Here is a 15,414-nt window from a genome sequence, read left to right on the forward strand (position 1 = left end):
AATTCCTCAAGAATGAAAATGACAAAAATGACAATGTAATGGCAAGAAGATCAGGTCCCAAGCACTAAGTAAGGTTAGCAACAGGCTCTTGTTTGCCTGCCCTGGTCTGGAAATTCAATAGTCTCTGGCTACTTGAGAAAGGTGTGAGGATCACTTTTTATCTCAGCCTGGACACAGAAACTCACATTTCAGCTACTGCCGAGGTGATCATCTTTATTCCTTGCTGACACCTTCCTTCCCCACCACACAATTACTGATCACTTCTCGGCAGTTTCAAGAGGCTATTAAACACTGGCATGGATACCCAGAGAAGAGATGCTATCGTCTCCAGGGGCCTTTCAGAACAGCTGATCGACACAGATAGGCGAGAGTTTCACCCGTCAAGAGATATGGGAAGCTGAGAACGCAGCAAAGCATTGTGGAAGTAGAGAGGAGGCAAGGCCCAGCCCTATGCCTGGAGACACTGAAGCAGGGGCTGGACCATTGCTGAGAGAGGCATTTGTGTGCATATGAGCGTTTGGTGGGCGTGGGGCTGCTGCAGGCTGTGCATGATGGAGGTGTTGAGGACTTTCTGTCCACAAGGACAGGGTCTAAAGTCAGTTCTTGGTGAAGTTCTGTTTTCACGGAACATTAGTCTTTCTTCACAGAACTTTTCAAAACTAGAGATACTGGAGTTACCAAGCCAATGAACTAAAAATATTTGCTTTAAAAAATAATGTTTTTATTTAAAGGTAAACTCCTAGGCAGTACAAGCACAATGGAATTCTCCATACGTGGTTGAGAGCCCCTGGTCCTGTACTGTCTTATTGTTACACACAGAATTGTGACTTACCGAGTGCACAGGCCTACTTAGTGGATTAAAGCCATGGCTTCTGTGATTCACTCATCCAGTGACTTCTACCCATGATATGCCAGCATTCATCAATAGTCACTTACTTGCCATTAGGAATAGGCTTAAGTCAAAGCTGATAGATCTCTAAAACTAGTTAGCCTGATCCCAATCTAGGTTAAAAACCTTCCTTCCAAATGGCAGCAAGTGGTCCTGGCCTACAAAAAATGTAAGGATTTCTTTGGTTCAGGCATGATCCACTCCTACCTATCTGACCTGCTCATAGGTATTCCCTGGAGGACTTTTACTCACCTAGATCCAACGTATAACACAAGGTCAGGAGATGACCACCCAGCTGGGAGCTCCAGGCACAGGGCAGTAAATTTCTGAGGGCTGGAAAAGGGACAGTATGCCCTTCCCTACACAAAGAAGAAAAGAACATTAAACTAGTATTTTCTAGTTTGTTTTATGAAGAAAATTATACCTAGAATGTTTTGTATTCTTTTTTCCCCCATGACTTTCTTAAAACATTTATCTGTTTGTGTGTGGGGGCATGTATACCATAGTATACACCCGGGAGTCAGAGACAATTTCAGAAAGTTGATTCTATCTTTCTACCATATGAGTTCCAGGGATCAAATTTGGTCAGCAGGCATGGAGGCAAGCACCTTTACCCAGTGTACCATCTCAGCCCTTGACATTCATAGTTAACCCATTCCCTTCCAAGACATAGTTACTGTTATCACTGTGGTCTGTAACCATATATGGCATATGACACTTACATGATATATAAAAACCCCAAAATGAATATTTTTCTTAAAGAGAAACTGTGAGGGTGTGTGAGAGACAAGGGTCAGTGTGTGTGTATGTGTGTGTGTGTGTGTATGTGTGTGTGTGTGTATGTGTGTGTGTGTATGTGTGTGTTATTGTGTATCAAATCCAGAGCTTTATACTGGTTAGAGAAGTATGTTTCTAGGTCCCTTTAGTTATTTTAACTTATGGCCTCCTAAATTGTCCAGGTTAGCCTCAAACTTGTGATAGTTGTGTCTCAGCTTCCAGAGTAGCTGGAATTATAGGCTTCAACTAGCAGCCTACTCAGCCATTCTGATATTCATCAGGGCAGAACTGTGTATGAGAAATGATTCCCTCAAATTGAGCATCAGTAAATGGGAACAAATATTTTAGGGAGCATTTTTTAATACTTAAGGAGAGCTAGAAAAATAGAAAAATGAGAGGGTTGGTTGTGGCGGTGCACACTCGCAGTGCATGGAGGCTGGAGGTGGCAGGACAATGAATTTGAGGCCTGCCTCTGGCCTCAGACACATGAGATTTGGTGAAGGCGGGATGCTTTTAGCCTAAAAAGTGATTTTGCTTAATTACAAAATGTATGAGTCTTTTAAGTCTCTCATATGACACAGTTGGTACACTTTGTTCACAAAAGACATCTTCACGAGGCTAGATTGTTCTATTTGATAGTACATTAACTCACATCCATTCAGTTTCCTTATCCTGGCTTCACATCTGTTTCCCTCTATTTGCTCTCTGCTTGATGTTCCATAACTTGCACACCAGGAGTTTTCTGGAAGGTATGCTACCCTTTGAATGCACACACAGATTCTTAAGAGATAAAATCCTGAGCATTGCTTTGAGAAAGGTTTGTCACCACTGGCTTTCAAGGGTGACTATGGTGTCTACAGTGGAAGATTTTATATCCAGAAGGCTGAGAACATAGCTCAATAGAGTGCTTGCTTAGCATACAGGAATCTCTGGGTTTGCTCCCCAACGCTGCACAGGCTGATCATGGTGGCATACTCCCATAATCTTAGTGTTTGAAAAATATAAGCAGGTGATACTTGGCTATGCAGCTGAAAACCAACCTGGGCCACGTGAAACTGTGTCTCAAAAAAAAAAAATTAAAGAAAACACTTCATGAAATCAGGACTTAGACAAGAATATGGTGTAGAGACCCTGGAAGATTAACTGTATCCATTTTGACTTTGTTTCAAGAGTTCACTAGTTAGAAAGGAAGCAAAGCCAAGCAAAGGAAGAACATAATTTTCTAACATCTCCTATGGATTTTAACTGTTTTGATGGCAATGCAAATACCAGGGTATGTCCTAGAAAACTGTTTTCTTTGGAACCATTGACATGTGCCAGGGCGAAAGAGTTTTTACAAGATGCATTAGAATATCCAGAAGGCATTGGAAATGAGCTGAAAATTGATTTGGACTGTCAATCAAATTGGCTGGGCACACGTACATCTACACCTTTCCATTTAGCTAAGAGGGAAGTCCCAGTCTTCATCTTTCGGCTCTTAGCAAAGTGTCTATGCACAGAAGACACTGAGGTACTTGGATTGAGCCGATTCTTTTGGTATCACTCATAAATTAATGAGGACCATGTAATTCTGTCTAGTTTCAGAGTAGTTAAGGAGAGAGAGAAAAAGGCAGTTCTGTGGGACAGAATGAGAATGGGGCTCCTGGTGTTACGTAACAGACAAGAAAGCTGTCCAGCAGTGCACTTAAGGTATCAGCCTTACCTAGGAATTCTTCACCCTTAAGTTTCTTTCTGTTGCAAATTGGTTTGACTCTCACCCTGCTAAGGTATTCTGATACAAGGCAATTATCTGCCCCCATACTTAGAAGAGTGAGCTGGTGGAAGTACATTTTAGCCAGGGCTGCAGCTCAGTGTGGGGCTTGCTTGTGCTAGATCCTGAGTTTTGGTTCTCAGCCCTCCCCATCCCCCAGGAATTCACATTTTTTTTTAATGTTTAGATTTCCTATTGCATATTTCAGATTGGTCTCCATTTTCATGCCTTCCTGTGCATTTAATCTACAATACCTAGGGCCACGGGACTCATGCATCCCAGGATAGCAACGAACAAGGACCAATACATTTGTAGACGTTAATGTCAAATCATAATGTCAAATGTGGGACGCTCCTGATAGATAGATAATACATTGTATCCAATGCATACAATCCTCCTTTTCAGATAGGATAGCTGAATCTTCCCCAAACTGTCACTTTCGGTTGTTGTTGACTTTACATTATTACTACTGTTGTTACTATTATTATTGTTAGTTCTAGTTCCAGTGGTATCACAAGCCTCCTCACAGGTCAGGATGTATCTCCCCCACCCCTCTTCATGTGGGACCGGGGCCAGCGGATCCTGGCAGTTTTTCATTCTTAGCATGCTAAGTTGACCAAGAACATCAAGCTTGTGTCCTGGGCAGAGATTGGCCCATGGGCAAACTAAAGGAGTCAGAGTTAGCACCAGTAAAGTTGGTTAACTCTAAGGGGTTCTATCAACTATAAACACTGCCAAGACACTAGAGCACCTGCTCTCTAAGGGATTTGGTGAACACAAGATTTTTGAGGAGGAGACCAACACCATATTTCAGGGCAGGAAAGTTCACAACCATCCACTTCACTAATTGGGAAGTAGGAAACAGAGGTTCATGCTTTATTGATTCTTTAGCAGGGGGCCAATTCCTGGAACCCAGAAACCCAGAATAGGCAGGTGCTCGCAGAGTCCACCCGACTAAACTGGAGGTAGCTGGTCTCCAGAGAGGAGATGAGTGGATACAAACAAGCTAGAGCTAAGAGGGTTCCTGGGCAAGGCCAGCTCAGGGCGTACAAGAAATGATGAAGTCAAACACCAAAGAGACCTCAAGAGGTCTCTCCAATCAAAGCATCTCCAAGGAGCTGAGAAGGGACAGGGTTTGGGGAAGTTTGTTGGATGAAAGCACTTCTTGATAGCGCACCCAGCAGGTTTGGGGATCTGGATGTTGGATACAAGAAGTCAGGTCATTAGTGGGAGAAGAGAGCAAGAGTTGGTAGAGGGATAGACCCATAGGAGAGGCGGTCAGTCAGAGCCCAGGGTCTAGTGGGCCGGAGGTCCCCTAGAGCACCCAGAACCCTGGCCGCCCGTGTACTCACCGGCCACCAGCGATGCCCGGGGCTGCGCTGGGCGGAGCCGCCACTGCAATGAACTCTGCTTCACTGTCCCAGAGGCACCGGTGGCCCAGCGGGTGGTGGAGCTGTAACTCGAGACGGCCCCGCCTCGCCTCGGAGCCCGGGATCCGGGCTTCCCAGATCTCCACAGGTCTTCTCTCAAACACCTAGAACTTTCTAAGATATGCTGGGCAACTTAGACCTGGGTAAAATTATCTGCAAGGACATGGATGACTGGACTGACAGCTCTCATCCCAACTTGGCTGGCGTGTTCGTCAGTGTAGAATTTGAAAAGCTTTCTTTGAGGAGGCTGCAGTAACATTCTATAGAAAGTGTGGTTTGGTATTATGTAAATGAAAAAAGAATAACCATTAGCTGACTCGGGCATAAGACAATTATAAATTTTAGGGAACGCTGGATGACAATCGAAGGTGTTTTTCTTGAAGCTTTGATGAGTACTTTACTTGCGGATAGTGACTCTTGGGGACTTAGCAGCAGGTCATTGCAGTCTTTTGCAGTCATTGGAGTTAGAATTTATAAAGCAGCTGTTATGTTTGAAGCAGATTACCATGTACAAAGAAAGAGGGTGAAGAGAAAGGAGGAATAAAAGAGAAAGGAGGGGGAAAGAAATGGTCTGTTTAACTTCCAACAGCTAGGATTTGCGAGCCCTTGGCGATTGCCAGCATCGTCCAGTGGGGGGTGGAAATGATTTCTATGTCCAGCCAGCTCTGCTCCTACGGTTTAGCAAGGCTTAGGATTGGTTTGTCAGAAACGCTTCTTTTCTGATTTGTGCATTCTGCTGTCGAACGCTGTAGTGGTGTATGACCAACTGTGGCAACCCTCTTAAAGCTGAAAAAGAGCACCGGTTGCTGTTGCTGCTCACAGGGAAACCAGCCTGACCAGCCAAGGTCTGGAGTGACATCAGCTGGGATCCCGTATGCGAGGCAGGGTTGCAGATTCCTGTTTCACAGGAGGGCGCCCTGTTCAAGTGCACCAGGGAGACAGGCCACCTGGTCTTCGGAGTACTGGAATCTGGGCATGATGTAAAAATAGTTTTTTTCCCTTAGGCTTTTGGCCACCTCAGAACAAGTCCTTGTGGGAAGATTTCCCAAGGAGAAACTGGCTGTCTTGCTGTCAGTTATTTGGAACTCGGCGGTTGTCATTTTAAGTTTGCCTCGTCACATATTTGCCCCGAAGCTTGATGCTTCGGAAGCCACAAGTGCACCCACAGCACCCATGGACCTAGTTAATGATGCTGAGTTGAATTCACTAAGTCTGGGGTGGAGCCCACAGATGAGCATTTCCATCCTCACCCCAAAAGTATCCAGGCTGCTCAAGAGCCACTCTTGTGTAGAACTGTTGCATACAGATTAGACTTTACTGCTGGGGGAGCACCCAGAACCTTAAAATCACTATCAAGTAACCTCTTTCACCCTAAAATGGGTATTTATTTGGATCTGAGATGTTTATAGTTCTAGTTTCAGGTGCTGTGCCCACCCATCTTTATTTATTTATGTATGTATTTATGTTTTAATTCTTTATTGTTTGTTTTGTTTTGAGACAGGGTTTCTCTGTGTAGCATTGGCTGTCCTGGAACTTGCTCTGTAGACCAGGCTGGCCTTGTACTCATAAAGACCTGTCTGCCTCTGCCTCCTGAGTCTTGGGATGAAAGGCATGTGTCACCACTGCCTAGTAGGGCTTGCTTTTTTAAATAGGAGATTTACTTTTTATTTTTATTTAAGAGTCTGTATGTGTGTCTACATGTCTGTGTGCCATGTGTATGCATATGCCTACAGAGGTCAGAAGAGGGCACTGATGCCCTGGAGCTGGAATTACAGTTAGTTGGGAACTTCTTGACTTGGGTGCTGGGAACTGAACTCAGGACTCTGAGCCATCCTCCAGTCCTTTAATTTTATTCTTTGAATTTGTAGAACATTAATATGATCACATAGTGAAAGGAGCACACAGCCTCAGAAGTGTTTCCCCTTTCCCTCCACCTATTTATTCTACCTATGCTTGAGTAAACCTCCTCGGGACTTTCTGCTTTGTTCTCCCCGTGTTTCTTTTTGCACAGCTAAAAGGCGTGGAGGTGAGGTGTTCTCTATGCTCTTATGCAGTTAGCACCTTTCACGTGCCCACATCTTAGGGAAGTCACCTCAAATCACGTCACAGAGATCTTCCTCATTCTCTTTTACAGCCAAATGACTTACTGTGTATTTGTACCATGAAGGGTTTAAATAACCACCTGTGTTTAGGCATTTAAACTGTTGTTAGCATTTTGTAGTTACAAGTGATGCTGCAATCAGTGATCTGCCCGTGTAGAATTTCCTGTGTTTAGAAGTGTTTCTATTTACTGAGTTACCAAATCAAATCCATATGCAATTTTTAAAAACTACTGCCATAGTCTTCACCATGTAGGTGTGTCTGCTGTGGCCTGGCCTCTAGGCAGCATGCTGCTCTGTCTAAGGATAGCTATGAGTGGTCCAACACAAAATTATAAACTTAAACCATGTTGAGTTGTGTGTGTGTGTGTGTGTGTGTGTGTGCATGCACCAGTGTGTGTGATTATTTTTGTAGCTTGGTTGAACAGTTCTAGAGAGCAGTGACTTTGCAGATGCCCTGTGGCGATGTCAGAAAGTTGGACATGCCTGCAAGTTAGACTTCTGTCATTTTGGTCTTTCACCAACCATGAGTAAAGGGGTCTATGCATACGAGTCCCTCCAAGTTCTTGAATTTGCATCCTGATAGATATGAAGAGTATCTCAGTAAGGTTTAATTTGCTTTCCTATTATGAGAAAATGTGGATATAGTTCCATATTTTTAAGTCACTTCAAAAGTTTTCATTAATTATCCATTCACATCTTTTATTTCTCATTTTTTCATTTATTGTTTTGCCTTCAATTGTTTGTTTTTATTTATTTTTGAAAAGTGAACACACTGTATTTTGATCATATTCTTTCCCTTCTCCTAACTCCTTCCGTCCCTTTCCCCCATCAAGTTCACGTTGATTCTCTTTTAAAACCAAAAGTAAATGTAAAAGGAAAGACAAAACCAAATAATCAAAACCACACAGTCTGCTTTGTATTGGCCAACTCTTTCTGCAAGCGTGGGCCTGCCCTGGAGTGGGGTTGACACAGCCAGTGTCACGTCCTTGAAGAAAACAGATGTTCCTCTCCCTGCAGCTATGGATTGCATCAGCTTCCTGGTCAGGAGGCGAGGCTTTGTGCCTGCTCTCCTTCTCCACACTGAGCCTTTGCCTGGCTTAGGCTTGTGAAGGTCTCCTGCTGCTGTCAGAGTTCACATCTGCATCGTCCTGTTGTGTTAGAAGAACAGTTTCCTTGAAGTCAGCTCATGGCTCTTACGAATCTTTCCACCCCCTGTTCCCTATAGATGCCCGAGGGGTCTGTATGGATCCCTTATAGACCCGTGAAGGAATGAGTGTGATACAGACATGCTCTTCAGGGCTGAGCCCTTCAAAGCCTCACTCGCATGATGCTCAGTCGTGGGTCTCTGTTAGTTACTGTGAGAAGCTTCTCCATGAGGGTTGAGTGAGACTCTGATCTGTGGGTAGAGCAATTTCATTAGCAGTCATTTTATTGCTATATTCACTTAGCAGAATACAAGTAACATGCTTTCCCCTAAGGCCCATGACCTCTGTACTCAGAGGTGTTCCTCTCACTAACTGTCAGGCATGAACTCCATCTAACGGAGTTGGCCTTAAATCCAAAAGTGTTACTCCTCTAACATTCCTGCCAATACCAACTTTAAAACTTTTTAACGTGAGGATTATTAATATTTTCTCTGTGGTAAGTGTAACAAAAATATTTTCCAAATAATCATTTGTGTTTTGAATTTAAAGTGTTTTGTTTTGTTTTAAATAGGAATATTTGCCGGGCGGTGGTGGTGCACGCCTTTAATCCCAGCACTTGGGAGGCAGAGGCAGACGGATTTCTGAGTTCGAGGCCAGCCTGGTCTACAGAGTGAGTTCCGGGACAGCTAGGGCTACACAGAGAAACCCTGTCTCGAAAAACCAAAAAAAAATAATAATAATAAATAAAAAATAAAAAAAAAGATAAATAGGAATATTTACTTTGGAGCTGGAGAGATGGCTCAGTGAGAAAGAGTACTGCACAAATATGTAGACAAGTCTAGATTACCAAGCATCCATGCAAAGGCCCAGGCGTGGCCTTGTGGTACCTATAGCCTGGAGGTGGGGGGTTTGATCCTCACCATTTTGTGAGTAGATGCTATTTCTTCCATATTACAAACAGACTAATATCAAATGATTTTTCTAAGTACATAAGGCTTGTGAATAGTTAATTTTATTGGATGTACTAATATATTCATCTGTTGTTCTATCAACTGTCATTGTTTCAAATACCCTGTGGAGGTCATGGAGGCTACTATAAGGCCCCAGATGAGGCTCAGATCCCCGCTCAAGTCCCAGGGACCCGTGCTCGCCCCAAATGACCACAGAAGTAGGCACTTGATACAATCAAGGCAAGAGGCTTTTACTAAGAACCAGCTCACTGGGACTCAGTCTCGTACCTCCTCAAGAGGGAAGGAGAGAGAGAGTGAGCCTCGACCATCAAAATACACAGATTTATAAAGAGAAAAGCCGCAGGATGGGAGGGGGGCTCGGTAATAGGGGCTTCCTAGGCAGGAACGCTCCTGATTGTATTTCTTATCAGCACACAGCTAGGAAACTGAGGATCCGGGACGTTCCAGGCAGGAGTGCTCTCTCTCTTATCCACACACACACAGCTGCAGTTTTCAGAAATAATTGGTATGTCCTGCCTTGGGGCCCTTCCTTGGGAGTTCACGAGTTCATGGTCCCATGTTATTCTGAGATACTGGCCAATTAAAAAAATTTTTTCTTACACTACAATGGTAAATTGCCCTTGTAGCCCAACAAAGAACAGAATTTGGTTAGATAAACTCATTTGTAAAAAACACAACTGTAAACTTAGAAAACTAAAAGAAAGTAGTCTATATGAACATAAGCAAATGAAACTGTATTCCAGGCCTGGAAGAGGTGTCAGTCATCAGTGATGTGGGGTGGTGGGGAAAGCCAGAGTTCATAAAGATGCTATATGAGAAGTCAGCATTAGGATGCAGGCTGGAGGGACAAAGAACAGGAGGAAGGCCCTGGTGGAGGAGAAGCAGGCAGAGCCAGGTCAGGTCAGCCTGGCGAATCATGCTGAGAATGATGTGTTCTAGTCTAAGAGTGGTGTGAACTCTGGAAAAGTCTAGGCAGGAGGCAGCAGAGCCATGTTTGCGTTTTGAGAAGCTCTTGGAAAATGGGTTGGAAGTGAGCAGACGGACCGGGCGTAGATGATGAGCAGGTTAGGGCAAGGTAGCGAGGCTACCAGGCTTAATGACAACTACAAGCAGTGTTTCTCTACCAGAGCCAGGTTTCACAAATCCCGGCTCAGTTCACTCCCCTGGATGCAGAAATTGGACAGAAGACAATGGGTATGCCGGAAGAAGTAGGCATCCTGTTTCTCTGGCAACAGTCAGCCCTGCTCCAAGGTGTTGGTCAGTCAAGCTATGGGCTACCTAAGCTCCCGTCAGAGCCGAAGCATCACCCCACAAACTGCACAACAGGAAGTGGGGAAAATTATCACAGGGGAACTCTGGCCCACAGTGTCAAAGCCAAGCCACAAGACCAATGTTTATTTGATTTAGGAACAGTGTTTTGATAGGCAGGGGGCGAGACAGAAGGGGGTGCACTGAGAAGTTAGTGCGGGGGGGAAGGGGGAGCACTGACTTGAGGGATGAAATCTTGCCACAGCCCTGGTTTTGATGCAGGAGGAGACGTGTGGTGCTGACAAAGAGTTCTTCAGTTGCTAAAACAGGCTTGCAGATGTGCTAGAGACCAGTGCATAGAAAGGCAATTACACTGAAGTTTTGGGAGGCTGTCCTCCATGTTCCCCATGGGCCCGACACATCCCTGTACACGGTATGACAGTTTTATCTGGACTACCTTATCAGGGGTTTTTGAGATATAAGAACCTGAGAAAAAAAAGATGGTGTCTCTCTTCAGAACAGAGTGTTTTTCACTGCAAATGAAAGAGATACTGTAGTATTCTAGAGCCCAGATCAGGCAGATGTGCTAACAGCCCCTTTAAAAGACATGTTTCTTAAGCTCAGGGATCCTCAGCCCTGATGCAAACCCACTTGTTTACCTGCTGTGCCCCCTCCCTTTGTGGCAGCCTTTTGCACCCACAAAAGGAGCCATGTGACCAACTTAGACACAAAACTTATGCTGTCTTCTGTGCTGGGAATTTAGTTGCTTGTCTCTGACCCAGGATATATAGACAGGGCGGGGTATGGAACAGTCTCACTTGTTAGTTTGCAGGACAGTGTAAGATCTCTGCTCTCAGTGACAAGTTTTCTTAGATTTTTTAAACTATGTGTCTGGGATGGTTTTCTGTGTTTGTATTGCCTGACATTCCCTGCTTTTGATGTTATAGTTAATTAATTAAACTAAAAAGTTATTAGGCTTTTCAAATAAATGCAAGGTTCTTCTGTAGGTAAAGTTTCCTGCTTTATGTTCCCTAAGCCACCACATGACATTTTTGTCTTTCTGGTCCATCTTTTCTTTAAGAAGTCCGGCAGCTCCAGATAATTTGACTCTTATCAGTTTTCAAAAATCGACAAATTTATAATAGGTTATGATTTTATTTCTCATTTAAAACAAACACTTCTGTCCTTAATTTTCTTCTTTTAAAAGGGAGTATATCAAATTATATGATTATAGAGTCACAAAACCTACCTTAATCCTAAGCAGCTCAGGAGGTCATAAAAGCTTGAGACAAAAATCTCCATGAAATGGAAAATCATAATATATTTAATTATCTCTCACTTAGACAGTTTTTGAGTGTCTCTTTTCATGGAGAATCAGGTCTGCACTCATGGTGAAAACTTACCTATCATGACAGCAGAGGGCAGGACAGGCACAAGGTGCCATTCTAGGTACTTAAAGGTATCAAACATTAGCATTTGTGTGAAGTAAAGTTTAGGACAAGTTTAATGGACTAGTTTGTAGATTAAACATCTCACAGGAACCTGTGCTTGGAACCCGTGTCACCATATTACTGTGAGGTCTGATTGAGCCAAATGGAAAATCTTAGTTACCAAAGCGATTGGCAAAGTCATTCTAACAGAATGCTTTCTTCAGTTACCCAGGAAAATATCCTAACTTCTACATTAGAAATATAGTAACTTCGTAAAATGCGAGTCCATTTAGGGATGTTAAGGTTTGTTTTGATTTGTTTGTGTGTGAGAGAGAGATAAATCTATCACAGTGCTTGACATTGAAAAATCCAGAGTTCCTCCCTCTTTTTAAATCTGAGAGGTGACCAACTCTGTAGGATTGTGACTCAAGCTGGCTTCCTGTGGTGGAGGGTTCTATTAGTCTGCGAGGTGTGTTTCAGGTAGAAAAGGTCAAAGAAGCCGGGCAGTGGTGGCGCACGCCTTTAATCCCAGCACTTGGGAGGCAGAGGCAGGCGGATTTCTGAGTTCGAGGCCAGCCTGGTCTACCGAGTGAGTTCCAGGACAGCCAGGGCTACACAGAGAAACCCTGTCTCGAAAAACCAAAAAAAGAAAGAAAGAAAGAAAGAAAGAAAGAAAGAAAGAGAGAGAGAAAGAAAGAAAAGCTCAAAGATGGCAATCAGCCTGCTGTCTTACCAACCTCAGAACACAAAGGATACTAGCATTTAAGTATTCTGTTATAGTTAGGGCATGTACAGGAATTAACTTCAAATTACCAAAAGTATGAATATGGAAGAGATTCTTCCCCAGTCTTTAAGGTGGTGATTTAGTCTCTGACAGATTGTGGAGGAGTTAAAAATATCTGTCTTGGGACTGGATGACAATTTGTATAAGTGCTTGTATTACAAGCATGAGGATTTGGATTTGAGATCAAGTATCCACATTAAAAAATAAACAAGCTAGCCATGGCAGCGTGTGCTTCTAATATCAGGGCTGAGAGTCGGAGACCCGTGAGTCACTGGGGCTCATTGCTCAGCCAAGATAGACTAGTTGAAAAAGTCTAAGCCAATGAGAAAGTCCAGAGATAGAGATAGAGATAGAGATAGAGATAGAGATAGAGATAGAGATAGAGATAGAGATAGAGATAGATAGATAGATAGAGAGAGAGAGAGAGAGAGACAGACAGACAGACAGACAGAGAGAGAGAGACACAGAGAGAGACACAGAGAGACAGAGACAGACAGAGACATACAGAAAGACAGAAACACAGATACAGAGACAGAGAAAGACACACCCATAGAGGTGGATGACTAGTGACCTTGTCAAATGCACACATGCACTTGTGCACAATGGTCACATGCACACATAGATGTCTAACTCATCACAATGTGTGTGCTCCCTGTGAGCACTGACAGACAGGGGCTACTGTTGTAATCTCTGTGTAAGTTAGGCTCCTGTCTCTTGGTTTGCTAAATATTTTTCTGCACAATGTCTGTGCTTTTCATAACTCATCTACACAGCCCCTTCTGATATCCTACCAGGACTCTCTAAAAGAGTTATATTTTCCAGGTTGAGCTTGTCTTCTGCTTTGACAGTAATATGGGGTTGGGTCCAGACACAAGAGCAGGTAATAAGGCCACAGGGGAGTGTCAGAGTTTCCCATTGTCACTGAATGGCCTGCCACATCTGTAAAACAGCATCTATTATCCTTCTTGATTGAATAAAAATAACCATAAAAATTCTAATAAGTACTCAAAGGATTAAATAGGAGATATAGTAAGAAGTCTTTTTTCTTTTTACTAACCACTTAATTGAAATTCTCTCAGTAACAGAGAGCTGTTTTTCTTCTGAGCAATTAATGTATGCCTTTTATTTTTATTATTAACTTTAATATGAGAGGAATTTGAAGTTATCTGAGAAAATATAAAACTCTAGTAAAATTCTTAGCAATTTAGGGTGACTCTCTGGCATTACTCTAGAGGTGCTGTTAATTAATTCTGACTTCCCAGTTTCCTTTCTAACTCCAAGTCTCTGTTTTTGTTAGAGCAGAGCAGCTGAGCATGCACCTAACATCTCCCAACAGCTTCCCACGGCTGCCTCTGGATTAAACCCCTCCCCGTTGCTCATCCTGCTTTCTCTCTGAGATACTGAAGCTGCTCGCAGCTCTTGACAGGAAGTTCAGGCACATGAAGCTCTTCAGTTCCAGTGAGCTACAGCCCCGCTTTGGAGCCACGCTAGGTGCTGACTCGGCTCTATTCTTCACTTGAAACTGCCCATCAAATCGTCTTTTGATTTTGGCTATAATATTTTATCTTCACATAAGAAAAGATAATAAGACAAAGCTTTTGAATGCACATAACTCATTAACTTTCTGAAAATTTAAAGATCAAGTATTTTAGGTAGAGCCAATGCCTTTGATAAGTCCTTTCTAATGTTTGAAAAAGTATTTGTATTTCTGTGTTGCTCATTTGTGTGTGTGTGTTCACATGTGTATGCAGGTGCCCACAGAGGCCAGAGCAGGGCCTTGGATGCCCTGGAGTTAGAGTTACAGGCTGTTATGAGATGCGAAATGTAGATGCTAGAAACCAAATTCAGGGTCCTCTGAAAAAGCAGCAAACACTCTTAAACACTGAGCTATCTGCTAACTAGCTCTTTTAAAAAAAAATAATAAAATCTTATCCCTCTAACTGATATGCTTGCTGTATCTGCACTTATTCGTATGGGTTTATACTTTTGTCACACCAGTGTTCATAAGCAATATATTGCATCTATTTGCAACTTTTAAAATCTGATGAATAACTTTGTACTACATTTGTAATTGTGCCACTTACTCTGTTGATAGATATACTCTGTGTTATATTATACTTTATTATACAAATAATGACACCCTTTCTTTTGTTGATGAATACTCAAATTGTTTTCTTTTTTCAAGCAAAATTTATTAGGTATCTACTCAAGAAAAACACAACGACCTTTGTTTGTAAGAATTCAAAGTCAATTACCTGAAAGCCAGGTGTATTTCTTTTTCCTTTTAAAATCAGATACAGAAAGTATAAACAGCAATTTTTCTTAAATATAACAGGCAACAGAGTTGAAGATTTGTTTTCATAAATGGTGTGAAAAAGTATTCATTTATCAGCAAAGCTGCATGTGGCTGACCGGCTGACTGATTTTCCAATCCCAAGTTTTTCTCATATAAAGCTGGTTGTGAACTGGATCGTAAAGTGGATTTCTCTAAGATGTTTCTTTACCTCCTGCCCCCAACAATGCTCCTCTGTAACGGGCATTTATGTGTATTTCAGATTAGTTACAAAGATCTTTCCGATTCACAGAATTTTGTGCAGATGCTATCTTCCAGATTCACATTAGCTTGTGATCTGTGAAGACATCATGAAAGGCGTTCTGCTGAAAAAGTTTAATCTCCTTTAAGTGCAGGATAAAGAACAAATTGGGAGATCTCGCTGTTTTCTGAACAAGTAAATAGTCTGTACAAAAGAAAAGAAAAGAAAAGAAAGGAAAAGAAAACAAAACATATGTACAAAATATGCTAGAATTTATATGTTGTGTAAGATCAAGCATTGCCCACGGGAGGAAAGCCATAAAACAGTTTGTCTATAAGGTGCTAAGGATGAATA

The sequence above is a fragment of the Grammomys surdaster genome, unplaced genomic scaffold (genome assembly GCF_004785775.1).
Source record: "Grammomys surdaster isolate TR1022 unplaced genomic scaffold, NIH_TR_1.0 125793, whole genome shotgun sequence".
NCBI lineage: Eukaryota > Metazoa > Chordata > Mammalia > Rodentia > Muridae > Grammomys > Grammomys surdaster.